This window comes from Anabrus simplex, chromosome 5 (genome assembly GCF_040414725.1).
Source record: "Anabrus simplex isolate iqAnaSimp1 chromosome 5, ASM4041472v1, whole genome shotgun sequence".
Classification (NCBI taxonomy): domain Eukaryota; kingdom Metazoa; phylum Arthropoda; class Insecta; order Orthoptera; family Tettigoniidae; genus Anabrus; species Anabrus simplex.
The window spans coordinates 447,168,697-447,195,788 of record NC_090269.1 but is presented as its reverse complement, the minus strand read 5'-3'; the positions used below and the strand labels follow the sequence as shown (position 1 = coordinate 447,195,788).

Sequence of the window (27,092 nt, the reverse complement as noted above, 5' to 3'; positions counted from 1 at the left end):
AAAAATATGTGTGATAGCTGCTTATTAGGAGACGGGCTTGAATACTCCTGGATATTCGGTGATACAGTTGAGATTCGAACTCCAGTGCCGCGAGTAAAGAAGGTCTGATTGACGTCTTATTTGATAGCGAATTGCGCAGTTATTAAGTTGTGATATTAGGTTCTAATTATTCTGTTAAGCCAGAGTATTTTGTGAATAGGAGAATGATTTATTTCGTGCAGCGCGGCAGCTATAGAAGCAAAGGGAATGGCATTTGAAGTTTCCCTTGTTACGCGAGAGAGCGGCGTATTGAGGGTGAACGCCCTTGACGAAGCCCCTCGTAAGAATAGCCTCCTAACTCCGCTCGCTCTGTTTATATTTCTGCTAGGCAAAAGTTCGTGCGATGTTTACAGCTGACAGACAGAAGGAGTGAAAGTGGAAATCAGCCCTGCTTTGAGTGAGGGTGAACGCCCTTGACGAAGCCTCTCGTAAGAATAGCCTCCTAACTCCGCTCGCTCTGTTTGTTTAACTTTCTGCTAGGCAGAAGTTCTTGCGATGTTTACAGCTGACAGACAGAAGGAGTGAAAGTGGAAGTCTGCCCTGTTGTGCCATCATGGCATAACCTACTTAGCCCAGGTGTTCACTGGGTCATGCCTTATTAGGACCTCATTCCAGAAGACGTATATTTCTCTTGTGTATTTTATTTCTGATATCGAGTGATTATTGCCTTAAATTTCAGGATTTCCATTATTTATTTTATTTACCATGTTTGACAGTGCTTATAATTTGTTGTCCATGTCTTTGTGTCAACGTTGTTTTCATTTTTGGATTTTAACTTAGCCCGGAGCTAATTTTCTAAGGGAAGTCAGGTTCAGTGCTGATCCATTTGTGACAGAACAGTCTGTCGATAGAAGGTGTGTAGATAGTAAGTTTTAAGAAACCTGGAAAAGCCTTGTTGTGCTTTATTACTTTCATTATGTAAATATGTAAATAATGGATCGAAACTAGCGTGATTTTCTTTTGTCAAGGAACAACTTATCGGGCGATTGCATGATCGCACGCCGGTGGGGGTACCGGCATACTAAGTTATCGGTATCGACTCAATGCAAGATGTAGATACTTATCAAGATATTTTTTTCATTTGTTCGGTAAATGGTCCGACTACTGTTTTATTTGTTTATTTGTAATTAATCTCAGATGTGCTAGGCACACAGTTGTACTGTTATTGACCGTTTTAGTCCAGTTAACCCTTTTTCTACTTTCATTTTCAAGTTTAGTGTGAATAATTTATCATGTGTCTTAGTTTAATAAAGCTATTCTACCTCTGAATTTGCTTCTTGTTCACAATATTATGATACTGTTTCCCATTCGTACTTACTTCTTAGCAAGTTAGTTGTAGTTTTTACACCCATTTTTTACACGAACGTACCACAAAACTCTCCGACTTAGCCTGGCGTACTTTTATTGGATGGGAACGTTTCAGTATGACTCTATCTGTTCACTTCTGCTTTCGAGATTGTACAAATACACTAGTGTTACACCTAACTGCTATGCCTGTGAGGTATGTTGATAAACATTTCATTCTCATGTGTCCTAATTGTTGGTACAGGAAAACGCCGTTCCTAACAAATAACAGTTGGTGTGTGTATGTGTTGGCTGTTGCGTCTCAAATCAAATCAAAATCTCTTTATTTGCAAATGAGGTGTCTACCTCGGTGGCAAATGGTACACTAAAATACATTATTGTCAAGCACTAAATTTTAAATTAACAGGAGACGAAGAAAATTTTCCTAGAATACAATATTATACAATTTACGCTAACAATGTTTTCTATTAAACACACACATCATCCTTAATAAATTTACATTGTTTACAAAATTCTACTTATAATATCTTACAAACATAGTCAACTCATATACAGTACGGTATGTGAAATTACTTCTAATAATACTATACAACTGGTATAAGATTAAAATTAACATTGAATTTATTTACATATTTATATTTTACCCGTTTTGGAACCTAAGTAGCATAACGACCTGCTGCGTCTTAACCAGAGCCCCTTTTGCCACCACTTTTCAGAGTTCCTGAAGGGCCTGCACAGCTACCGTAGCGGTCCCAGGGCCCTCGAAGTCCCCACTGTACTTCACCCCTACAGGCAGTCCCCTACTTGGGCTGTCCAAACTCCTTAGACCAGGGGATGGAATTAATTTAATCACACACATTTATTATTTACAATATCCTGCACTGGTCGAATGCCCTCTAACATTTAATTTATTATCTCTGTTGTTGTTTATTCTCTTCTTGAATATCTGTACAGATTTTGGAAAAGGATCAAACACTACCCCTGGTAAACTGTTCCACTCCTTCACGCCCTTCCCAATGAAAGAAAATTTACCCCAATCGCTTCTGCTAAAATTCCTTCTAATTTTGTACTTGTGGTCAGTTCTACCAATATAATTATTTTCCAACCGAAGCCTCTCACGGATATCTCCCCATGCTTCTTCTCCTGTATAGGCTCTATATAATCCTATAAGTCTACTTTTCTCCCTTCTCTTACTTAAAGTTTCCCACCCAAGTTCCTTTAACATTTCTGATACACTACTCTTTCTCCTGAAATCCCCTGTTACAAACCTTGCTGCTTTCCTCTGCACACCATCTAGTTCTTTTATTAGGTATTCTTGGTGAGGATCCCAAACACTGTTTGCATATTCCAATAATGGACGAACCATACTTAAGTAACTTTTTTCTTTTACTTCTTTGTTGCATCCTTTAAGTAGCCTCATTATGACATGTAAAGATCTGTATGCTTTCCCAACAACGTCATCAACATGACCCTTCCAGTGCAAATTACTTTCAAATCTCACACCTAAGTATTTGCACTTGCCATCTTTTGGGATAACTACCTCATCCAAAGTATATTCAAATTCAGTTTTAAAGCTCCTGTTTGTAAATGTTGTAACAGTTGATTTGGCTCCATTAATCTTCATATTATTTTCTTCAACCCATTCCTGGATACTGTCAAGGTCCCTTTGTAATTCTGAACAATCCTCAATGTTATTTATTTCCCTATAAACAATTATGTCATCTGCATACAATCTTATTTTCGATGTTATATTGTTCCCTAAGTCATTTGCGTATATTAAGAAAAGTAACGGACCGATTATACTACCCTGTGCAATTCCCTTCCAGACTTTCTCTTCCTGTGATAAATTATTTCCTACTTTGACTTTCTGAACCCTTGAATTTAGAAATGTTCTTATCCAACGTATAACCCTTACGTCCAATCCTATTCCCTCCAATTTCTTTAATAATATTCCATGTTCCACTCTATCAAAGGCTTTGGAAAGATCTATGGCTATGCAATCTAACTGGCCTCCTTAATCTAACTGATCTGATATGTCCTGCTGAAATCCCACCAGTTGTGCCTCGCAAGAAAATTTCTTTCTAAATCCATACTGGCTCCTCATGAACCAATTTTTATCATCACATATCCTTCTGATGTACTTTGCTATTAAACTCTCCAGTATTTTACAAACTATACTGGTCAGGCTGATTGGTCTGTAGTTCTCTGGTTTCCTTTTATCACCCTTTCCTTTATAAATTGGTATTATTATAGATTCCTTCCATTCCTTTGGTATCACACTATTATTTATGACATAGTCAAAGAGAAATTTTAAATAAGGCACTATATACCACCCCATTGTCTTTAATACCTCCCCAGTAATTTGATCACTTCCTGCTGCTTTTCCTTGCTGAAGCAGTTGGATTTCTCTGAAAATATCTTCATTTGTGAATGAGAAGCTTCTTGTTTCCCTCTGTGTCTCTCCCTCTCTATCTTCTGTTACGGTTTCCAAGTCCTGACAATCTTCTACTGAATCTCGGAATTCCCTACTAAAGAGGTTTGCTTTCTCAGTATCTGTTAAATAGTGTTCACCCCCTTCTCCCACCATTGTAGGAATTTGGATTCCTTTTCCTTTTTGATTCCTAATATATGAATACAGCTTTTTCCATTTCCCTTTGTGGTCATTACCCTCTTGAAGAATGCCATTCATATAATTCTCTTTTGCTTCCTTTTTCACTCTATTCAGTTCCCTCATTAGTTGTTTTCTAGTTTCTCTATTCTCCCTACCTTCTTTGATTTTCCTGTTTACTATTCTACATTTTCTTTTTAATTTTCTTATTTCCCTTGTGTAATAAACAGGGTCTGAGGTCATTTTACCCTTCTTAACAGGTACAAATATCTTCTCTCCTTCCCAAATTATTCCTTTAAATTTAGCCCAAAGTGTATCCACATTATTCCCTTCACTTATCCAACAACTGAATTGTGATTTAAGGTAAGTCCCAAATTCATCAACTTTAGTTTTTCGGTATAATTTCTTGTCTTTTGTGACCCTCTTATTAAGCATTTTTGTACGAGTCCTACATCCATTATTACAGCCTTATGGTCACCTATTCCTTCAATTACCTCAGTTTTATCAACAATTTCCCATGGTTTAACCAAGAATACATCTAGCAAGTTATTGAGACGAGTTGGTTCTTGTACTACTTGTGTAAATCCTCCCTCCCAAATCAACTTATTTGCCAGTTTCTGTTCATGGGCTTCACTTGCAGCTCCATTCCATTCAACTTCAGGCAAGTTTAAATCTCCCCCAATTATTACCGTATCATTATTGTTTTTATGAGTATAATCTATTATTTTCTCAAATATTTCCATATCTCTTTCCTCTCTTCCAGGCCTATATGTTCCTATAATTCCCACCTCCTTCATATTATCACAAACTAATTTTATCCCTAATATTTCATTCCTTTCATCAGTAAACCATTCATGCGAACAATAAGTTTCCTTCACCAGAATAAATACCCCTCCTCCTTTTTTATCTCCTCGGTCTCTACGATAGACTGTATACCCTTCTGGAAATACTTCTGTATTACCCACCCCTTCCCTCAACCACGATTCCACTCCTATCACCCTGTCTAACGTTACTGTCTCTTTTGATGTAGAGATCACTACACAGGTTACCTAGACAATATGCATGGGCTGCATATTGTCATCTCTCAGACCGTTTGAAAAGTCAGGTGTTACTGGTGGGTGTAATCATCAGAATTTGAGGAAACGTCAATAACAGTAATGAGGAAAGCAAGGAATGGTATTAGGTCACAAATCAAGATCCAGGACCACGAATAATTCTAGTTTCCAACGCAAATAAAATTTCATTTTGCCTGTCATTTTCACACATATAGTTTACTGAGCAAATGTATTAATGAATTTTTGAATTTCAATAATTATACTTATAATTATATTGAAGCCAACGGCCGTAGCCGTGTTGAAACACCAGATCGCGTGAGATCTCCGCAGTTAAGCAACATTGGGCGTGGTCAGCAGTTGGATGGGTTGCCACACGCTGTTGGTGGGGGGTAAGGGAATGGAAGAGCGCAAAAGGAACTGGCCACCCTACCACACGTAAACTCCGGCTCAGGAACACCTCTGTGGAGGTTCGGACCTGCCTTCGGGCAGTATAACCCTTACCTATTATATTGAATTATGAGATAAGCAAGAAAGTGAATGACACCAAGGTTTGCAGATGTAAAATAATTAGTGTTTTGTGATATTAAAGTGGCCTGCCTTGTGCCATTTTTGTACAAAAGCAGGAAATTGAGTATTTATTTCTACCAGAATAAATGGATATCTGCAACCTATTCTCAAGAAATCAGGTATGAATGGCCTATTTTGCGCTCGACTACTCACATTTGAGCAGTGTCTCTGTTCGTTACCAATAAAAATAACATCATGAAAATTAATTACACTAACGGCCAAAAATATAATCTGCTGGACAAGGGATAAAACTTGCAAGATAAAGAATCTAGTTTGTAATATGAAGACAGCCTAACTAAGGGCCTAGTGTATTCACTCCTGACATCTGCCAGTTAATATTATCAAAATAATCTAAAACGTACAATTGCAAAAGCATGTAATGTAAAATTCTGGATAAAGAAGTCTCGCTGTTTTGGGAGCAGACGAGTATCAGACGGGCACATGTAATGCTTGTCTAAGGTTAATGTAGAACATTCTTAATAGACTTTTATAATCAAAACATAAACATTTTGAAAAATATCATCAGATTTTATTGTTCCTCATTTTATCTAATTGTGTCATTGTTATGTAAATTTTTAAAAGTCATGGCTGAAGATGACTTCCAAGAAAAATCCAAACTGTTATCATGGTGTTTTAACCTATAGTTACTATAATAAATGTCTGGATCACTTTCTCCATTTGAATTATATATTTTTATTCGTACTACATCTTCACTTTGTATTTCTTATATTGCTTTCCTTATTTCTAGCCTGCTTCAGATGTTAAGGCTGAAATAAAAATAGAAGAAGCTGCAATTGATCAACTCGTCCCGTGTTTCAAAGAAGAAAACAAGTAAGTACCACAATTACATTCCATGCTCTTAATCCTATACAATATGCTCCCTCTGTAGTGAGTGTCAGCCTCCAGAACCCCAGATCAGGACTTCAAACCCAGCTGAGGTCGTCAGTTTCATGGGATGGATTAACACTTCATGTTTTATGATGATGGCAATAGAAATCAGCACAAGATGTCCAGGAGTCAGTCAATCAATACTGATCTGCATTTAGGGCAGTTGCCCCGGTGGCAGATTCCCTAGATTCCCTATCTGTTGTTTTCCTAGACTTTTCTTAAATGTTTTCAAAAAAATTGGAAATTTATTGAACATCTCCCTTGGTTAGTTATTCCATCCCTAACTCCCCTTCCTATAAATGAATATTTGCCCCAATTTGTCCTCTTGCATTCCAACATTACCTTCATATTGTGATCTTTCCTACTTTTATAGACGCCACTCAAACTTATTCGTCTACTAATGTCATTCCACCCCATCTCTCCACTGACAGCTCGGAACATACCACTTAGTCGAGCAGCTCGTCTCCTTTCTCCAATTCTTCCCAGCCCAAACTTTGCAAAATTTTTGTAACGCTACTCTTTTGTCGGAAATCACCCAGAACAAATCGAGCTGCTTTTCTTTGGATTTTTCCAGTTCTTGAATCAGGTAATCCTGGTGAGGGTCCCATACACTGGAACCATACTCTAGTTGGGGTCTTACCAGAGACTTATATGCCCTCTCCTTTACATCCTTGCTACAACCTCTAAACAGCCTCATAAACATGTGCACAGATCTGTACCCTATATATACAATCCCATTTATTTGATTACCCCAATGAAGATCTTTCCTTATATTAACACCTAGATACTTACAATGATTCCCAAGAGGAACTTTCACCCCATCAATGCAGTAATTAAAATTGAGAGGACTTTTCCTATTTGTGAAACTCACAACATGATTTTTAACCGCGTTTGTCAACATACCATTGCCTGCTGTCCATCTCACAACATTATCGAGGTCATACTGCAGTTGCTCACAATCTTGTAACTTATTTATTACTCTATACATAGTAACATCATCTGCAAAAAGCCGTACCTCTGATTCTACTTCTTTACTCATATAATATATATATATAAGAAAACATAAAAGTCCAATAATATTCCCCTAAGGAATTCCCCTCTTAATTATTACAGGGTCAGATAAACCTTCGCCTACTCTAATTCTCTGAGATCTATTTTCTAGAAATATAGCAACCCATTCAGTCACTCTTTTGTCTAGTCCAGTTGCACTCTTTTCTGCCAGTAATCTCCCATGATCCACCGTATCAAATGCTTTAGACAGGTCAATCGCAATACAGTCCATTTGACCTCCTGAATCCAAAATATCTGCTATATCTTGCTGGAATCCTACAAGTTGTGCTTCAGTGGAATAACCTCTCCTAAAACTGAACTGCCTTCTATCGAACCGGTTATTAATTTTACAAACATGTCTAATATAATCAGAAAGAATGCCTTCCCAAAGCTTACATGCAACGCATGTCAAACTTACTGGCTTGTAATTTTCAGCTTTATGTCTATCACCCTTTCCTTTATACACAGGGGCTACCATAGCAACTCGCCATTCATTTGGTATAGCTCTTTCATGCAAACAATAAATAAATATTTCAGATATGGTACTATATCCCAACCCATTGTCTTTAGTATATCCCCAAAAATCTTATCAATTCCAGCCGCTTTTTTAGTTTTCAACTTTTGTATCTTATTGTAAATGTCATTGTTATCATATGTAAATTAGAAGTGTATCCGGTTACTCTGGCTTCTAGTAGGCCTAATATAAAATTGAATATTGGAATTGATGAGCTGGCATTAGATGAAATCAAATTAAGTGGCATGCATGCTAGACATTAAAATTAAGCAACTTTAAAAATAGGTCATATCTATTTCTGGATATAATTTTATTGAAGATACTTCTGAAAATTTATCTAAATTTGTTCAGTACATTTCCAAAGTGGGTTGCCTGTTAGCAACCTATAATTATCTTCATTCCTTCACTGTCACTGTTCCATTTGGCATCTTACTTTCATCATTTGAAATATCACCTATAACTATTTTCTCTTTCGTACCACCAATAGCACACATAGGAAGCCGTATTTGCAGATTGTGTATAGTATGTGCAAGCTTCATCTTGATTTTAGAATACTTTGGAATTTATTTAAATATTTCACACTATTGCAACTGAGCACATTCGCTCTTCTGTGTCATCATTGCGCTATATTGCCAAGTGGCTGCTAACACTGTAGCTGTGACTCTGTACAGGTACAGGCCTGCTATGTATGGTATAACATGCTCAGATGTGCCAACTCTACCAATTTAAGCAGGTGATACACGAATTTTCATTGTTCATCCTGATCTCCCGATCCCACGATTTTTAGAGCGTTTTCAGTGATTTTCATTTATTTTTAACTCCCGCATGTTTCCTTGTTCTATCGATATATGGCTGAGTATGGTTGGTTGATAGTAGTTCTAATATTCATACCCAGATGGCAGTACAGGGCACAGTGGCCAGCCATGTGCTCCTCTTTGGTCTATAATACAGTCAAATATAAAAATAGCTTAAGAATAGCGTCCACCATGCCAAGTTGCTACGTGCCGAGCTCGTCACCCATCGCCCCACCCCCTTAGGCTCGAGCGCGCCAGTCGCGAGCAATATTTAAAAGCCCTTCTCTCTTCTGTCCGTGGTCGCGCTGCAAGGGACGATGGAAATTACTCGACGATTAATCTGGAGTCTTCCATCTCGCGAGGTTCCTGGATACATCTAGCATCCGGACCGTTCCAGAAGGGTCGGCACAGCTATATAAGAGAGGACTGACTTGCCTGGAATGAGTGAGAGTTAGTCAGTGAGAGTTAGACGGAGTTAGTAAGATTGAGTTCGCTGGAGCGCAGTCAGTGATGGCCTGGGAGAGTGCAGCCTGTTGGAGCCGAGGACTCGTTCTTGTTCCCCTGACGTCATGTGTGTGTGTGTGTGTCCCTTGTGGCTGGCTGCTGGAGAAGAACCTTGGGTGTTCTGGAGCGGCGAAGAAGGGAACACTGTGTGACGACGTGTGTAGACTGCGAACGGGGTTTGACGGATTGAGTGAACAGTGGATACTATCCACTATACTTAGTGGCTGAGTGAGTGTAGTGTAAATAATCGGGGACTCTGTGTGTGTGTCATTGTAGATGGAACATAAGAAACTAAGAGAGAGAGCGCGAACCGTGTGAGTGTACTTGCGTAAGTTGTAATCTCGGCTATCATCTGTGTGGGTGTATACATTTGTAATGGTAGTGCTAAGTTAATAAATCTTAGAAATAGGTTGCTACCAGGTTCTGTACTCATTTATTCATTTATTTACCCCGCCAACACATTACAATGGGAAGTGGAAGTTGCAAGCGAGTAGCCTAACATCAGATGTAGAACCCCATAGACGTCTACTTGGGGCAGGTCCTGCTCAAGTGCTTGTGTTACATCAAGAAGCAGTGCTGCTTGGTTGTATGTTTTAATATTTGTTTTGGCCAAAATGTCAAAAAAGAAATATGACACAGTGTTTAAAAGCAGTTGTAGGGAATAGTTTGCATGCTTCAGTGAATCCAGGAAGGGTCCAACGTTCACATTCTGTACTATATGTAAGTGTGATATTTCTGTTGCGCATGGCAGGAACATGCTCAAACATGTGCAAACAATAAACATAAGGAGAGTGTCCACTGTGTAGAATGAAACTCGTTTCTGAACTTGTCAAGTAAAGAACAAGATGTAAATCCTGTGACGAATGCCGAGGCTTTATTTATGTTATTAATCGTAGAACATAACCTGCCTGTAAATTATGCCAACCACGTGGGGCTTTTGTTTCGCAAAATGTTTCCTGATTCAGAAATTGCTAAATGATATGGATGTGCTCGAATGAAAACAGTTTCTATCCTTTCAGAAATGTGAATGGAAGAAAGGGCAACAATTTTATCACATTTGCTGTTGAATGCATTTTCTGTTGTTACTGATGGTAGCAATATAAGCGACATATAATGTTTTTTAGGCGTGAACTCAGTGAAATTCTCAGTTGTCCACTCTCTGTGCCTAATTCACAAGATGATGCTCCTGGAGCTAATATTGCCAATCTTTTTCTCTCAACTTTTCAGGAATTCTGCATATCATTACAAAACCGCCCTGCTCTTGGTGCTGATAATGCTCCAGTAATGGTAGGATTAGAGAATGGTATGGCAGGATATTTGAAGAAGGAATCATTGTAGGCTGCTCCTATCACATAATTAATCCTGCTGCTGAGAAGGGTTTGGCATGCTTGCCTGTAAATATAGATGAAAGTATAATTGATATATTTTATTATCTGGGAAGGAGTGCAAAGAGGGAAGAAAAGTCCAGAGAATTTTAGACTTTACTCGACACAGAGATCTGGAAAATTCTGAAGCACGTGCCTACTCGATGGTTACCACTAAGTAGGGATGTTTAGATAAGATTTAGCTTCTGTGGGAGCCTTTGGTTACTTTATTCAGCAGTGAAATTGTGAGTAAGATTCAGGGATGGGAAATTTAAATACTTACAAACTTCCTGAGCACAGTCTAAGTGCAGATGTGTCTTGTTTGTCTGGAAAGGTAAAGCATTGTCGTAACATTTCACCACACTCCTCAGTTAAAAGGTCATTAGTTTCACCCAAAAAATTATACCGATGACACTAAGAGCCATGCTTTGTCACGAGAAGAATGACTGTTCATACTTCTTTCGTCAAATTTACATAAAACTTTTTTCCTTCTTCTATCAAGATTTATGGATATCTTTGAGAATCGAAACGGAGCTCATCAAATTTACATAAATCTTTTTCCTTTTTCCCTCAAGATTTATGGATATCCTTGAGAATCCAAACATACCTCTTCAATCTGGTATGCCACACATCCTGTTATTGAAGTCAGTTTTGGAGGAACTATTGAAGAATGTGATGGCAAGGTTGGTGAAACTACACGTTCTCAAAAGCTCCTCCTCTCTCCTTGATGTAGATTATCATACTCCAGATCATCAGAAGGATGTTTGTGATCTGATGATGGGGAGCGCTGCATTTGTTTTGGTGAATAGTTTGAAGTCTGAGGAAAAGTGCATAATCTTCAAGTCTGTTAGAAAGAGTTTTTCTTCATGTGACTACATGGTATACAAATTTCCATTCAGTGATGTTTTAATTGATGCAGAAGTTGCAAATATTTCTGCTGTAAGTAAGGCATCATTTTCTAATCTTAGATTTTTATTAACAAGTGTCCGAACATTCTGACTAGTGAAATGGAACATTTAGATAAACATATTCTGCACTCCCAGTTCTGTAACTTTCAACTCGAAGAAAGACCTGGTGAAATGAAAAATTGATGTTCAGTGGGCATTGGTAGGTCATGCAAAATCAGCTTATGGTTTACTTAAATATGACTGACTTTCTAAGGTGATGCTTGTTGTATCAATTCCACATATCAATGCAGATTGTTAAAGAATTTATAGCAGAGTCACAAAGATGAAAACTCAGTTCAGATCCTTGCTGTCTGAAAAAACTTCGGAGAAACTTCTAACCTTAAAATTAGTTCAGTAAGGCAAGTGTTTTGAGCAAAAATTTAATTCTGAGTTTCTGAAGAGGGCTATTTCAGCTACAGATGTGTTGAAAAACAATTATTTCTAATGTATTCAGTACATCAAAGGATGAGAAGTCACATGTTCCTGAAGTTCATGTTTGTCCAGTATTTAATATGTACATATAAATAAAGAAAAATATATATACCAGCCAAATAGGGTTGTTAATGAATTGAATTATAATGAGTTAGTACATGTTCTGCCATCAGTGATGTGTATAATACGTTGTGACTCACTGCCAAATTTCTCCTGAATTTTTACTTTTGACATTTGGCATGTCTGCATACTTTTTGAATAATCCAGACAATTTTCAATCCGAAACAACGACAGCCCCAATTAGTTAGGATTCCTGGGGTTCCGCTCATCATCATCCGAGTATTCTTCCAATGTGCCGGGTAGGACTTTTGTGGACAATATGCCTCCATCAGTTCCCCTCTATAATGTAAGGGATTCTGCTGTATGGGAAAATAAATTTGTTATAAGTTATACCAAATCAGATTCGTTATTTTCATCTCTACCATTTTACACTTTCAACACTACCTCATTTTAACATGGACACTGGCAGTGAACTGGGTCTTTTTCCTGTGTCTCAAAGTGTTATTACAGAACAGCAAAACACGGCTCATACCTGATTTTTGTATCATATGGAGGTATCCAAAATGAAGATATTAATTGGGAAGTACATAACTTAACTAATTTAATTACACAAATCTCATGAAAAACATAATAAATGTATGGAAAACTGTGTACCCATTTACATCTCATAGACAGCTTTCAAAATGGCGCCGAGTGAAGGTATGGCCCGTCTGATCTATAAGATGCAAGGAATAGATATCTAATGCGATATTATATGAAGGCCATACACGTCACGGAACGGTCATATATTGAAGGCACTACGGACAGTGGACTGTCAAATGAATTTTTTTACGAAAAAAATAGAAGACAACGGATTGTTAAAAAACTCCATCTTTAAAAAAATTTCATCGGAGGGTGAAGACGCAAAACGTTTATAGAAGTACTTGAGAAAAAGGGATCGTCGTAGTAAAGAAACGACGTAATTCACCAGCCGACGAAGGAAAGCCGATAAAAAATATAAAATAGGCAAGATACGACGAAATACGCGTGGGAGGATCTCGACAGCAACTGAGCTACATTCCACAAGGAAGAAGCAAGTGAAACCTAGGAGTAAGATTCCCATACGGGAAGAAGACTATCTGAATTTAGTTTCAAGAGAAGAAGAATTTTTTTTCGACATTTGCGGGAAGCAGCCGATATAGATATATATACGCAGAACTTAAACCCGACGAAATTAAATTCACCTCTGAGAGCAGCAAAGGAAATAATAATTGAGGAATTATTATCGTCGAATGGAACATACCATGGCTATTTACTGCTCTGAAATCTGCATTTTTGTTGCTAACAGAAGTAGCATGATGATGGCTTGCTAAATACGCATGATGGACCGAGCTGGGGGAGCAGTACATCCTTACCGGAAGACCAACCCACGATGAGGAAGGCAATGGGAAACCAGGCCACTAACCCATGATGAGGAAGGCAATGGGAAACCAGACCACAACCCATGATGAGGAAGGCAACGGGAAACCAGTTGACCAACCCATGATGAGGAGGCCGAGGACCTACCAGGCGACAAACCCATGACCTGACCGCAGAGCCAACTACATCCGAGTGGAGGCGGAACAGCTGGACCAGATGTAACGATAAGCGAGCTAAGCCATTTACATTATTTAATTACATAGTTTTTGGTTCGCGTACACAGGTGCTTTTGGCATGTGCCGATAAGTTGATTATAGAAACCGTGGAATTTAAAATGCAAGTGAATAATGAAAGTGATGTGTGAGATATTTAAGTCCATAGTAATACGATTGAGCAGTGTATAATAAGATTCTTGTATGTTATATATATCCATCACCGCATTTTGGTCAGAATAACTCGTGAGTAACTACAAGTGGAAAGAAGTGTCTTTAATAACAGCTGATAGTAATGACACATTGTGGAATTGCAATGAATTCATATTTGTTATGCTATATGTCTACGTCACGTTTGGTATGCGCGGTGGTAATGAATGCATAGAATCACGTACTCTTTGCTTCGCAGTAAGTGCATTGAACTCAGCTTTAGGGTTATGATAAATAGCGATATTGAAACGCGTTTATGAGAAAGGAATTGTGGCATTTTGACATGGTAAAGTGAATATAATCGCGACATGTTGTTATGGAGGCTATGATAATTAAGATGTTAAGTGAGTGTGGAAATATGGTTACAATAGTGGTAACTCGACGAAGTATGTTGTTGTATATGAAATGCGAAGATTTATTAATGTATTACGTAGAGGCCAAGGAGTGCCTGCAGCTTAGGATGTGCCATGCCACACTTATTATAGGGAAGGAATTATGTGAAAGGATACAGGTACGTGAAATTGACCACACCGCGGAGATGAGCTAAACCAAGGTATGGAAGAAATTCATTGAAGTAGAATTGAATTTATGACGGGATTATATGTCAATTGTAGATGCTTTGTTCCAATTACGAGAATATTATCATATGTTTTATATCGATGATCTTGACCAAATGCATTCAGGATATCCATAAATGCGGTGATATATTCCCTTGTACAAATACGTATTATTTACATTACGACTGCGCATAAGAATTCAGTAACTTGCCTAAATGAGAAATGTTATGGAATATAACAGAGAGAGGGCATATTGAGCCTCGAATACGTGTGTATGTCGACCAAAAACGTATGTTGAAATTAGATAGATAGCTTATTTATCCTGAAACGGAGTTTGTTGGAATTTACATTCTTTCAATGAGTAATGGTTAGGGAAATGATAGGCTAGGAGCTAGATTTAACAGGCGCTAGGGGAAATGCCTTAATCCGTAAATCGTTAGCCATGCGCAACATTGAAGAAAGAACAAATAAATGAGTTCAGATTTATGATTTGCAACATATAATTTAAATATTATTCATAATTCAAATATAATTGAGATATATATTTCGAAGTTATAATTCAGATTTATAATTCAGAATTATTTTCAAGCTTAGATCTATTTGTTGATCTTACATTCACTTCAGATTAACTGTACGTCTATTCAAATCCATTTAGCTTAGGTTTATAATGAAACTGAGCAATCCTAACAACATAATGATATTGGTGTCGTCTCAAGGACTTGATTTCAAGGAAGACCGTAGGAATCCAGTGATTAATTGCAAATATTAGTATCCGATTTTGAGTTCATGACGGAACTGATGTACATAACTTAACATTATATTTATTTCCTTTTTCTACTTGCCAGCGCTGACTCTGAACTTTTACCTGTAAATAATACCAGAGTAAATACTACCCCAAATCAGATTACATTTTCATAGGGCATCTGTTTATTCAATAAATACTATTATTGTGCTTTTCTATAATTTGGTGTGTTATGAATTCTTTCATCTTGACATAGTTGATAAGTTAGTTGATAAGATATGCGAACTAACGAATGGGTATTTACCCAATTTGAATATATTGACTTCTCACGTCGTTGGCACCTTAGTTAGGAGAAATAATTAATTGCTAGTATGTCTATATCAAACGACTGCAGATAAGTTTACCGTGGATCGCCATTCTCTTCGACCTCACGTAAAGCGAAACCTAGTGTAAAATCTCCAGATGTTACTTGACAATCGGATACCCTGAGAAGAAATTGAGCTGTTGGGGAAAATGTCCTGTCAACGACTGTGTCCCAAATGTTATATTCAATTATACCAATAAGCCTGCTGAGAAAACAAAAATCAATCATTTATTGTGGCTACTTAAGCTTCAAGTAAACACAGTTATATTTTAAATTCGCATTTCACCTATTCAGGAATAGTTTGCTTTGGTATAGTAGCCCTGAAAACATTTTATTACTCACAGTCCAACCTTGCACTGCTGGCACCATCATCTACTTTTTTTTCACAGTAGAGGTTAATCGTCAGCCTCTGTCTCTTTGTCTGAACGTAAAAGTAACCCCAAATATCTGGAGAAGTGGAGTATTTCTATCTTTTGTATTCAGAGTATATCATGTTAGCCAAAACCTTGCATCCGAATGTGACGCAAAAATGAAAATCTTGCCCAAACTCTCACTTGATATATCATCTAGTTCGTAAGCAGATTATTCATCACTGCCATCTACTTCTGAATCTGCTTATATCCAAGGTATCACTATCATTGACCCTGCACGAGGACATGTTCATACAGTCACAGATGACATCACTACAGACTTGGTGCGTTCAGCACCTGGCACATCAATTGCTTTGGTAGAGGTCACGTGTCAGTTTGAACTTCCCATTAACTGCTGCATTCTAGTGGACACTAGATAAAATACTACTCCAATCAAGGGACGGGAACCATATTGTATACATGCCGCTGTCTGTAAATACGTGCAAAAGTCATGCCCGTATGGTGTACAGGTGCCGTCTACAACCAGGAGAGTATCCTGTACAGCATAATGTTGAAAATGTTAAAATAACTTCAGTCAGGTGGAATTTTGTAACTGTTCCTATTCATTCATTATGGTTGTTTTTTAGTATCTTTAGACGTGTTTTAAACAACTCTCCATGCCATGTTAGCTTATGCAAATTTTGTTATTGATAACAATGAAAGGGAATATTCAAACTGTCAAAGACAGAGACCATTAATGCGAGGTGAGAATCATGAAGTTAAGACCAGGATACATTCAGATTCTTGGGTATGCCGATGGCATTCTGTGTTGTAGGAAGTCAGGAAAATGTACAGTCCATTATGGTGGCTGAGTGGGCAAAAATCAGTACTGATCATGGGTTAAGGCTAAATGTACAAAAGAAATAGATGATGATATTATTAAGGTATGGGTCAGATATCCAGTGCGTTGGAAAGAGGCTTTGAACAGGTCACCTTGGAACAATAATCACCTCAGATGGCAAACCAGGGATAGAAGTAAACTACTGTGTCACGTGTATTGTCAACTTAGTAGGATATTAGTTCGAAGGAGGAGGATAAATGATGAGATAAAGGTGATGTATTTAGCAATCCCACAACCTGCCCTTAAATGGCACTGAGAGTCCAACCTTCTTGGAGAGACATGAGAGGAGTGAGCAGCTGAAATGAGAAAATGTAACTTTGAAGCTTTTCAGTCTTTTGACAACTCTAACACTACAGTCTACCAGTGAAACACTACCCACCAAGAAACATGTTCATCCTCACATTCCGTCAGATCACTTCAAATTGTGCATATGTATTTACATAGCATGAACTTGTCAGTGATATTGATATTTATTGAACATAACAGGCGAATTTGCCCCGATACATGTTCACATGGGCAACTGATATCAAACGAAAAGAAAAGAAATACCGGAAACCCCGGGCATGCCATGAGGTTCATTGGATACTCCGGAAACGTGAAACTCCCCAAGGTAGAATCACCACGGCAGTCATCCTCAGTCTCTCATGCCACGCCCATCGTCTCCACTTAATAACAAAACAATAAAATGCACAATCAAAAGATAAAATCAAACAAGGAATAATATTGGTGATTACTGCTACCGTCCGGTCGTGTCATCACCCCTGGTGAGAAGAAGGCCGCCCTCCCGATGATGACACGACCGGCCCTATCCGTGGGCCCCTAAAGAAGACCCCAGCAATCCTGCCAGATGACCGTGCGTTTCTCTCACCATTCCATTGCGGCTTGTCCCGTGAAACTGGAGCCGCTCTCCTCCCCTATCTCGCCTCTCACATTTCTCCTTTCGTTTACATATTTGGAGTGGGCCCGTCCCACCCCGTCTTCTTACGGGTATGTCCTACTCTCCCTTTCCCGCCTTTCCTTACCCTCTCCTACTATACGTGAATAGTGAGAAAAAAGCACATGCCCTAATTAATACAACCAAGCAGCAATAATAATAATAATAATAATAATAATAATAATAATAATAATAATAATTTTAAACACAAACCACCACCTGACTGTCACACCAAATAGTTCTGCAACAGAAGAAACCGCTGACATTACATTACCACTGATTTAGTTCAAGTCCTTGTCTACACAATTGCTTACATTGCATTCCTTGTTTCTTCACTGGCTTGCCCTGGATTAGTAGTACACCAAATAACAACAATCGCGTTCTTTCCTGTACTCTCGCGAACTGTAAGACCTCCACATTTCGAACATACCATATCGTTATCTCAATTACTTCGCAATCTGAATGCACATTGCACATTACCTCACCTCCAGGCCCGAAGTCTTCATTTTTTACCATGTCACCAACATTTACTGCTGAACTTATCTAACAATCTCACCCACTGAATACTATTAAACAAGACCCCCTAAACATTGTAAACACCCGTCTCCATTCCCAAACACATGCCTCTTTATTTGCTCCAATCTATAATCATCGCCATTTCCCTATGAATCTCCTTCTTCCATTTTTCTCTTACATGCCTTTTTAAGCGCACATAAATATCTATTAAATTCTCCTCCGTCTTCCCATTCCTTAATAATCCACCTTAAAATTCTCCCCTCGTCCCCTATTACTAACATTCTCCGACGTTTGGCACTCAATAGCTTATTTCTGATCTTACTTATTCCTTCACAATTACCTAATAACTGAAAATCGTTCACTGCACCACAAAGTATACATACCGACTTCTCTCTACCTTTTAACCATCCCTTATTTTTATGAAGTCCTAATAACCGCTAAACCAACTCTCTCCTGTTTAACCTCTCAAGGTTTCTAATACTTATAACTGTTACTTCTTCTACTTTATTAAAAACACTAAGAGAACTTCTTACTCTACTTTCAGCCAATAATTTCTGCCTATACATATCTTTAATCCTCTGTGTCAGTACCTTCATCCCTCTAGCATCTGTCTTTGTCCACACCTCTTCCCACATATACCCCAAACCTATCATCTCCAAATATACCTTAATTTTTTCTAGCCAGCCACCCTTAAACATGCTCTTTCGTTGTTGTTCATAAGCGGCCTGTAATACCCTCCCCCTCCTGTCTTTTTAAGTTCATCCAGTATCTAACTATTCTTTTCACATATGCTCCCCACGCATTAGTTGTGCGCAGCGGCAGGCCCATCACCATCTTCCCAGAGTTACTTATAATTCTTCTTAATTCACCTCTTTTCTCATCCAACCCCCACACTTCCGCGCCGTACAATACCCTACCGAAAATCGCCGATCTTAACATCAGCGTTTTATAACTGATACTCGGATATTTAACTAACAAGTTTTTGACTGAGGCTAGGGCTGCCAAACCTCTGTTCTTTGCCCTATGAATCTGATCATTCCAAGTTCCTTTACTGTTAATAATGTCTCCTAAATATTCCAGCTTCCTTACTTGTTCCAACCTTTCCCCCTCCAGGACCCATTTCCCGTCCTCCCTTCTTCCTCTGCTTACCTGGGCTACTAACACTTTAGATTTATTCCCATTAATTCTCAGGGTCCATTTCTTCGCGAAAACCGACACTGAATTCAAGGCCTTTTGCATCCCTCCTGCCGTTAGAGTCTTTAATATTACATCGTCAGCAAAAATCAATCCTGGTACCTCCAACCCATTAATTACCGGCACAGCCCAATATCTATCCCCATGTCCATCCAAGATATCGTTGATAAATAAAATAAACAATATTGGCGATAATTTGCACCCCTGCTTCAAACCCACCTTCGACTCTAAGGGTCTGCTCAACCTATCGTCTCCCAATTTTACACAAAACCTGACCACCCTATATATTCCTTCCACTGCCCTCATCATCTTTTCCGAAACCCCCAACCTACCCAATTTTTCCAATAGAGCCTCTCTATTCACCTTATCAAACGCTTTTTCAAAATCGATAGCTGCCACATACACCTTACTTCTAGACAGGCTCCTATACTTCTCTAAGACTGTCCTTACTGTCATTACATTATCCACTGTTCTTTTCTTTTTTCTAAAACCTCCTTGGTAATCTGTCAGTATTTCATTTCTTTCGGCCCACTCACTTAACCTGTTCGCCAACACACCCGTGTAAATTTTACTTAAGGAGTCTAACAGAGATATTCCTGTATAATTGTTCAAACTATTCTTGCTACCTTTTCCCTTATATATTGGACATACAATTCCTATTTCCCATTCCTTCGGATGCTTTCCCCCTTCATATATCTTATTACACAGTTTAACTATGTCCTCTATCATAGTCACATTTCTGCTAATTTCCCTACAATGCTTGTTATTGATCCCATTACATCCCCCTGCCGATCTTTCTTATCACTCTCGAGATTTCTTCCCTTGAAATTTCTTTGTCCAATTCATAATTTGCCACTCTTCTATTTCTCCAAATTACTTCTTCCCCCGTATCCCTCCCCCAATCTTCCCCCGTACCCCCAAGTAATTCCCCAAAGTACCTCACCCACTGAACTTCCTCCATGCTCGTTCTCTCTACACTCCTTCCACCCTTAATTATTCTATTAATCCTATCCCAAACTTCTCCCATGCTGTTCGTCTTACATTATTTATTTATGGCTTCCGTTTGTTTCTCTAACCACGCCTTTTTTACTTCACAAATTTTCTTTTTATACTCCTTCCTCAACTTACAGAAAACCTCCCTTTCTTCATTCCGCCCTTTCTTTCTATACTCTTCTAACGCCCCCAGCACCCTCCTCCGCATTCCTTCACACTCTCTATTAAACCATTTTTCCCCCTCTTTCCTTTTCTTCCTTCTACATTCTACTTTCTGTGCTATCATCTTTATTGGATGTAGCAGCAATTCCAAGGCTTTATCAATATTATTTTCCTCTAACGCACCCTCCCACCCATTTTTCAAGAATTGTAATTCCTCTTTCGCTACCCTATCTCAATCCCGTCCCACTTTCTCTGACCATTTGTACTTGTTATATTCACTCCCTAATTTATCCTTCATCTCAGCTTCCTTCCCTATATGCGTCTCTTCTCCCCTTTTCAACATCACCCACACTGGGAAATGGTATGATTCAATCCAGTCGCCTATTTCCATCCTTATAATCTCCTCCAACACTCCTTCCGAGCTTAAAACCATATCTATCACACTACCTTCCTTCTCTGTAACATATGTCAATTTCCCTGCCCTGCCCCCCTCCATCCAACCATTTAAGACATACAAATTTCCCGCAGCGCACATATCTAGGAGCTTCTCCCCATAATTGTTTATAATTTTATCCTCAATTCTTCTGCTTTTCAGCATACACCTTCCATCTTCCCTACTATATACTGGGCACTGTTCCCCTATTCTCGCGTTCCAATCTCCGAATAACAACATGTCCTCTTCTCCTGCAAACTTCTCTCTTATCATACTAATATCCACCAATAGCTCCTCAAAAAGGTACTTATTTGCGTTTGCTGAACTACTAGGATGGCAATACACGAATGCTAGATTTATTTTCCTCACCCTCCCCTCTACCTCTCCTATATTCAATCTCAGCCATATGGTTTCATTCATATCTGTCTCAATATCCTCCACCAGTTCTCTAATTTCATCCCTAATTAGTACTACTATACCTCCTGGGGCACGTCCCTTCATCCTCTCCTTTCTTCTATATATTTAATCACAAACCCCTTCCATGATATCTCCTTCCCTGTTTCCAACCACGTCTCCAAGAGTGCCACAACAACTTTCTATTACTTCCCGAACTTTCTTATTTCATAATTTGCTTAATAGCCCCTCAATATTTACACATCCTATTTTCCAATATAGTTATAACTTTCCATCTCTCCCTTCTAAGTTTCCTCCCCTAATCTTACTCCTTGTAGTTCTCGCCCGCTCATCCCCTATCTCCATTCCTCCTTTTCTTACTAACCTATTCCGGTCCATGCCTTCCGTATCCTCCAACCCTTTACACACTTTACCCCATAGGTCTTTTAAACTCCTACTTCTTCCTTTGTTCATAGCAGCTTTACCTTCCTGTCGATCACTCTTCTCATGTCCTTTCTTACTCACTAAACCACTACACTCTGTTCTCGTCGTTTCTTGCTGTTCACCCTCACTCACCCCTTCACTGTTCTGATCTTCTGTGTCCACACTGCCCTGACCACTCTCTCCTGAGTTGATATCCTCTCCTTCCTCGGCTCCACACCTCGTTTATAACTTCTTTCTTCCTTCCATCTTGGCCTGTCCTCACTTCTCCCTCGGAATTGACGCTTTCGTCCATCTCCTTCAGCTTCGCCACTGAGTGCTCCCTAACCCATCTTCCGTTTGTCACCACTAACCTCTGACCTCTTATACGGGCCTTTAGTCCCTGTTTTCTCGCTCTCCAAAGGTGTCTGTTCAGAATGTTCATAATTTCACTTCCTTCCCCATGTCTCTCTTCACCCCTACTTTCTGGCCGTGTAAATTGTTACCGTTTCCTATCACAATTTCTGCCATTAGGGTCGAGAAAAATTTCACTCTAATTGACCTCCGTCCTTTAGCTCTTCCCACTCTCTCTACATCATCTATGTCAGCTTCACTAAAGTTTATCTTCATTCTATCTCCTATGATCTCTACTACCTTGTATATCAGATCCATCTTGCCTTCCGTCTCACCTTCTTCCACACCATATATAAATATGACTTTCTTCAATCTCTCCTGCCTGTATCCCTCTGCTTCTCTCTTCATTATCATCACGTCCTCTTCCAGAAGTTTAACTTTCCCCCTTAATATATCTATTTCCTTCTCATTGTTGCTCACTCTCCTGTTCGATTCCTGAGTCTTCGTTTCCAGCCATTTCTTCATGTTCCCTATCTCCTTTCTCTGCTCCTCCCACATGTCCTTTATCTCCTGTACCTTATCCCATTGACACTTTTCCTGCATTACTTCACTCACTACCACCTTAAGTGCTGTCAAGTCCTCCATGGTGAATTTTCCGCTGGTATTTGGGCCTGGGTTTAATTCCACCCCTCCAATAACCAGCAGCACCACTATCACTGTCGCTACCAGCACCGCTTCTCCCATTTTTACTCCTTCTTTTCCTAGCACTCGTCCATTCTTGTTCTCCTTCCTCTGCTTCACCTGCTCAATAGCGACCATGTTCCCGGCACGCACTTCACTCCTCGGTTGCTCAAGCCAGACTGTGGAACTTGTCAGCGATTGTGAATTAGTGAAGAAGTAGTAATTGTAGTAGTTCTCCACTGTCATTTAAGTAACATTTATAATTTCTTCTGTCCGTATCTAACCTGTTAATTGTACATTATCTTCAGCAGCTGCATTTGTGCTAAAGCCGTTCTCCTTGCCCTGGTATTGGTAGCTAAGTAGGGTTCAGAGAAAATTCTGTAAGCAGTACATTTATTTCATCAAATTCATTAACTGACATTAACTATCTAATACACAACAATACAGTAATGGATAAGAGGTAGTACTGCCACTCCCCTTTCCAGCAAACAAAGTTAACACCCTTAACTTTCCCCCAGCCCACTAGTTACCCTCCCCTTTCACCCGAACAGAAATATTGCTTGGAGAACTTCCCATCACCACCTATTTTGCTACCAATACCAAGGAAAGGACGCTGGCTTCGGTCCAAACGCAGTTGCTGACAGTTAAAATAAGTTACCAAAGTCACAGTGGAAGACGTTTACAGTCATTATTTGTTCTTGTTCATAACATCACCACTTCACAATCAGCGTCACATTTACACTAAGCAAACAATATGCACATAATCTAAAGTGATTTGATAAAATTTGGGAATTTTCTTTTGGAACGAAATGTTTCATTATTTGTTTGATTATGTGTGTTGTTTTACATGCAGGTTATAGTGTTATATCTGTTATAATAAGTGTTTTCAACAGACTGAACATTTACTAAGTTGACACTGAAAAGTGTACCATGAAATGTGACATTCAAGAGATGGGCTGGATGGTCAAGGAAGTACTTTTATCAGGAACACAACTGCATGAACTAGGTCCCAACATTAATATGTAAGTCAGCCATTCAAGAATAAGAAGCTTGGCTAGAATGAGGATGTAGAGTATTTAGGATGGAAGATGAAAGGATGCTGAGGGCAGCAATGGAGGGAAGACAGTGAATGACTTGCACAAGGCTGGAGGGGGATGAATATTCAGAATGGCTTGAGGATGAAATACACTTCAAGAGGAGTGGCGCCTTACTCAGGACCGGAAGGCATACAGTAAGCGCAAGATTTCCTGGATGCCCTCATTCTCACTTTGTAGGTTTTGACCAGTTTGGAATGCAAAGCTAGCAACATTGAAATGTGGAATGTATTTGAACCTTTCGGTCTCTTCATACTGTTCCTGTATTGCGGAGACGGTACCGTCTTGTTCTGGCCTTCTCCAAAAATATCACCTGATAGTAATTGAACATTGCTGTCGTATGTTGTACTGCTGTCTATTTAGTCTACAAGAGTACTGCAGTCCCTTTGCGCCTCAACTTTACCGCCGTCTACGAATGTTACATGTTGAATGTTTGAAATAATTTCCTGATATCATACTGGCGGGTTTTTAGAACAATGTTGGGGGATGTTCGGCATGTTCAGTGAACTTTATTGCATGTTTTATCACATCTCACATGTTCTGTGATGAAGTTCTGTCCCAGTTCTGTCTCTATTCATGTAACCTAACTTTTTAGTCAATTGTACTACGAATTTCAACAACTCCCAGGCACTGTTTTCTATTGTTGTTTCCTGTGAGTGCATTGGATGACTATTCCTAGACAATACACGTTATTTTTCTTTTCTCTCATCTTAATTTAATTAATTAATAATAATTTAATTAATTCTTCTCTCACATCACAGCAATTCAACGCTATTTCTAGAACGGTTATCAAGGAAAAGGGGAAGAAAAGTGATAGAACATGATTAGCAGCAAGGTCAAAGAAAATTAAACCACGCTCTGGTACCAATGACTGACCCGCCATCGCCGACAGCAACAAATACACCTTTGAGCCGATGATGAGTAGGACAGGAAGCAAACTAAGAGGACATCCCCCTTTTCAGAGTTGAATTGCTTAAGACTATGAAAGAAAACTCAACTTTCAAAAATTCATTTAAAGAAACAGTAAAACATAATTAATCAAAACGGACGCCGTCCAATAAATGAAAGTCAACTTAATTAGTAGGAAATTGTAATTAATAAATTAAATCAAGGTTATACTTAAAGTCGCGGGCCCGTCTTACCTAACTAACTTGACGCAAGGAAAATATGGTAGACTTGGGGCCAACAATTAAGAATGAGCGTTTCAGTGAGGTTTACATAAGTGATCCTGCACGAGAGCATAAGATTCTAGCTCCAGAAACTTACCTTCAGGAACTTGAATTAACTTTAAGTTAAGGAAAACTGACAGGAAAAGTAGAAAAATAAATATTAACTTGTAAGAGGAAAATGATTGGCAAAGCTTCACAATATTTATACTACCCAACTCGTGAAAAAAAACAACCGGGCCACATTCGAAAACAATTAAATTAAATATAGTGTGTCATGAAACATAAAATAGATTAATGGAGACCAGAACTTTCATGCACCTTTGAAAGCTCACCTAGACTTGAGTCGCCATAGGCGAATACCCTTAGTTTTAATTTACATAATTAAGGCCAACCTATTCACCGTGAATAATGGCAATTAGAAAATTATATTATTAACTTTAATACTACTTGTAGCAAATTTCACAACATTTTCACTTCCTTTAAAATATTATCATTCAAAAGCTGGCACGTGGAGAAGGTTAATCTCGAAAGCACTCAATTTTCTTGAGGTAATTTCCAAGACGTATCTTAGTTCATAATCACTGAAGGTAATTTGTTTATAGGATTGTAGACTTACTTGTGTATATCCCATCGTCAAGGAGGACAAGTTAGATGTAGCATCCTCACAGTTTCGTTCTTCATCTGTGTCACCAAACAATTCAAATATAATATGAGAAAGACGATGACCAATATAAGTAGTCAGGAAAACAACAGGGTTTTAAGACCTGCGACCCAAAATTATAAATATGGAAACTGGAGCTTCTACGTGTGCTTTGAGTAATCATAAGTGAACAAGAAATGTAGGAATTTATACCAAAATGTACCCATTAACATTTACATTTATTAATAATCTTATATCTAAATTACCATAAATTCTATAAACATTGAACAATCCTACCAGTAAAGGTAATGCAGCTAATAAAGTATAAAATAATAATAATAATCATGATGGCCCAAAGATGGCGCCGGCTGTGTGTGTTGTGTAGGAGAGCTCCGTGTTGCCAGCCCAATTTAGCAAGATAATTAGCAGACAGGTCCTGTGAGTGTGTGTCAGTAATTACACCGGACAACTAAGATCTAGTTCTAGCAAAAAACATGTCCGTAAAAAGTGTAAATAAGCGTGTGTCGGACTTTTAAACAGATGGACGAGTTCCAAGCTCGCTTGGAATAGTTGACATCAGCCAGTGCCAGCAGGGCTACCAACACTAACGACCGCGCCTATGAAAATCTGACTTCACTCTCTTCTGAGTTCAAAGACATCCGCCAGTATCTCGGCGGAGTTGTTAGTTGTGAAACATTGTAGGCGGAACTATCACGGGGTCAAAGAAGAACCGGCTCAGAATGTCTGTGCTAAAGTGATACAGGCAGTAAAATCTAACCTGCAAGTGGACTTATCGATGGATGACATCGATAGAGATTGGGACCTTTAGTCAGATCAGCTGCGGAAGTCGTGACCTCGGGAAACAGGCCGATTATAGTTAAATTCGTCCGGTTTCATGTTCGCGATCGTGTCTGACGCGCCAAGAAGCTCGTCAAAGGCACCAAGCTGTTGGTTACGGAGTCATTGACTGCTACAAGGAAAGATCTGTTAAATCGAGCCCGAGACCAGCTCGGAGTGCGTAACGTTTGAACCCAGGAAGGAAGAATCATAGTTGTAGGCAAAAACAAATTTAGTGACCACTAAAGCGGAACTAAACGCTGTTACTTCAGGCGATTAGTAGAGTTCATGACTCATGGATTTACGTTTTAATTATAAGTGCTTTTATTGTAAGTTTAGTGTGAGGAATGTTTAAATTATTCAAGTGGCTTACGTATACAAGAGGAAACCATGGTATGTTGTCCTTTGTTT

General features: G+C 38.8%; 1 protein-coding gene across 1 annotated transcript in view; it reads left to right on the top strand.

Annotated features, from left to right (window-relative positions):
- Window positions 1-27,092, top strand: part of LOC136875091 (zinc finger protein 782) — a 251,523-nt gene that overhangs the window by 27,511 nt on the left and 196,920 nt on the right. Inside the window, exon 3 of the mRNA XM_067148822.2 lies at window positions 6,323-6,405. The gene's annotated coding sequence lies outside the window, so the exon portion shown is untranslated. The remainder of the gene's footprint in view (window positions 1-6,322; window positions 6,406-27,092) is intronic.